Genomic DNA, 3,363 nt, shown 5'->3' with positions numbered 1-3,363 from the left:
AGTAATTGCCATGAATAACATTACTTACACATAACTCCTGGACAAACACCTGCAACTGGCATTTTCCATCATCTTCAATATAATATTTCCAAGATGGGAAGATACGCACATACGATTTAACAACATCAAATGTGATAGATGCTAAACTGCGACTGGCTGGTTGTGCTTCCTCCACAGGAATAGGCGTACTAACTGGTGGAGTTGGGGTTCGCCGTGATAGTACTGGCCCTTTGGGCACTGGAGCTGCCTTACTAACTGCTCTTGTTTGGGAGCTCTATGGTGGAGATGGTGTTGTGTCAACAGGAACTGGGTTACTATTGGCTAGGGTTGGGGTTAGATTGGGTGAAGCTGGTTCTCTGTCCATCACAGTAGGGGTACAATCTGCGAGAGTTTGGGTTATGTGTGGTAGGGCTGGTTCTTATGCATGTACAACCGGCGTGCTATCTCCACCAAGAGGTAGCACTGTTTTATTTGAAGACCGTGTTTTTATTCCGCTAGATACTGGCATCACCCGCTCCAATTCAAATGGCTGATAAACAGGAAACATAGTTGAATGTACGGACATTGTGTGAGAGACAGATGCAATAGATAGTGTGGAAAACAGAGGGCATGAAATAGTTGACATTTATATTGTTTAACTAAAACAGATAGCATGACATAATTTCACATATATGATGTCTATCTAAACTAGATAGCATAGCACAACATAATTCAAATATATGATGAATAACTAAACAGGATCGCATGACATAATTCACCTACATGTTATCTAAGTAATCAGGATCGCATCATTTAATTCACATATGTGATTTATATGCTAAACAGAGGGCATTTGATATGATGTCTGAACTAAGAACATGGTGTTCAATATTGTGTATATGATGTCTAAACTATGCAATGCAAGACACCGTATGCATGATATGAGCAGTATAACCATGCCAAGTTAGAGCATACACCTCAGTAGGGGAATAGGACTGGTCATCTGTCTCTGAATCCATCTCTAAGGAGCTATCGGGGCCCAACAAGAGATCTGCTTCGACAGGTAGCACTGTCTGCTCTGGAGGCCTTGTTTTCACTCCAGATTTTTCCATCTCCCACCCAAATGGCTGATTCATAGGAAGAGTAGTTTAATGTACAAACATTGTCGACAAATGGAAATGTAATGAAGAAAAGGATGGGCAAGATATCATTCAAATATATGATGCCTTGTTAAACATGATGGCATTGCACATTTCACATATATTATGGCTGGCTAAAAGACATGAGACTGCATAATTCCCATATATGATATAGAAACTAAACAGGTGGCATTACAGAACATGTCTAAACTAAGCAGATGACATATATGATGTCAAAAGTAGACACTGCAAGGCAACATATGCATGATATGACTAACATCATCATGCCAAGGTAGAGCAAACACCTTGGGGGGTAAATAGGAGTGGTCAGCGGCGTTTGAATCCGCCTCAGAACAGATATCTTCCTCTAGATTACAATCTGGAGAGGGGTGGGGAGGGTTTGCCATTGAACCCACTATGGAGCGATGTCTGCATGACATTGTATTGCCGCGCAAAACTCTTCTCTTTTTCTCTATATGTTCAGCATGACTGTGTACAATATCTGACATGCATACAAAAAAATATGGTGAGATTATGTAAGGAGAGCATGCAGAAATTTAGAGTGATGGTAACAACTAGTGGATGGATCCAAAAATAATGATAGCAGGCTGATGATTGCTTTAAATTAATAAAAAGACAGATGATGACTACTTTACTATTTGTTTCCCACCAAAGATGAACAACATAGGCATACCCTAGGTGAACTAGATATTAGACAGGCATACTGTTCATTGCTGCCTCGATATGTGGCCCACAACTAATTTAGAACTCAAGTTTGAACATTAATTTGGACCTGAGTTGGGAGTCCAAGAGCTGAACATGACGATAAAGTAGCAGGTAAGTTTAAGCAATGCATAACATAAGCAGAAACAAAAGAGTGCGACCTCTCTTGTGGACCCGTGTACTCCTCAGGTTCATCTGCTGAGTCGATGATGGTGATGCCGTTGGGGTGGGTGCCAACGGCAGGGAAGGAGATCTGAGGTGGCGAAAGACGGTCAGGAGTCGTGATGTCTGGTTTGGTGGATGCTTCTGTCGATGGAGCAGCTCAACTCAGGTGAGCAGCTCAAGGATGCTTCTGTCGATCTTAGGAGCAGGACAAACCACACAAAGTTCCCTTCGACATGTACCTGTAACTGAAGTAATTCTATAAGGGCTCATTTGGCTTGCATGATTCTTAAAACGCAGGGATAGGAAAACACCGTAATAGGATAGGAAAATGCACATGGTAAACAGAGCATTTGTAAACACAGGATTTCTGTCAACTTGGGTGTCTGGTTTACAGAAATGGGAAGAGCAGAGGAATGCAAAGAAACATGGCCAAAATAAAGAGAAACCATATGAAAGCGTGTACAGTTAGAATGTTATTCTGGCACTAATGCACTTGGTCTTGTTTTCATGCATAGGATTTTGAAAAGTAGGTCCAGGTGGATGTTTTGCTTCATTCCTTTCAACAAAATGCATGAATAATTGAATAGTAGAGTGCCATTGGAAAATTCCCTATTGCTATGTTTTTCCGTTGAACCAAAATAGCCCTAATGGATCGACGTGAATGTATAGTAATAAGTGATGCAACAAGTGTACAACCTCTTTGCCATAGCCGTGTCGACCTCAGCATCATTGGGTTGGTCGCTGAAGCAGTTTAGGCAGAGGTGGCTGTCGGAGGTGTGGAGGAAGATATGAGGAATCTGTAGACGGCGTCCAGGGCACTGCTCTGTTGTGATGGATTGTTCTATTGTTGGAGCAGCCCCGGTGAGCCGTAAGACGTCAAGGCTGAAGCAGCACAAGACATACATCGTCAATCTCAAGTGGGATTCTAATAGCATCTCCAATAGATGATGTAAAATGGATGTAAAATTAACATCACCAAAAACCACCTGACTACAACAGATGAGGTAAAAACTGTTGACTCTGAACTTAACTATCGAAACTGAAATTTACTGTGGAATCTGAATGCTACTGTCGAAACTGAACGCAATGGTAGCAGAGAGGCACTTGACATGTAGTTTAGGGAGGGCCTGCAGTTCATCTTCAACCTGCACCCCCCTGAGCCGCCAGCCACCACCGGCTGAACCGCCGGCCCCAGCGCCGCCTCGCCGCCCCGAAACAACTCGCCACCGCCGCCCTGGCCAGCCCTCTAGCCCCCCATCCTGAACCCTAAGATAGATAGTGGGGTACCTCTCCGGCGAGCCCCCGTCCCCGCTGCGGGTGGTTCTTCCTTAACTCCACCGACCCCCCCCCCCAACCC

Source organism: Triticum aestivum, chromosome 5B, assembly GCF_018294505.1.
Source record: "Triticum aestivum cultivar Chinese Spring chromosome 5B, IWGSC CS RefSeq v2.1, whole genome shotgun sequence".
Lineage (NCBI taxonomy): Eukaryota > Viridiplantae > Streptophyta > Magnoliopsida > Poales > Poaceae > Triticum > Triticum aestivum.
Note: the sequence above shows the minus strand (reverse complement) of the source record.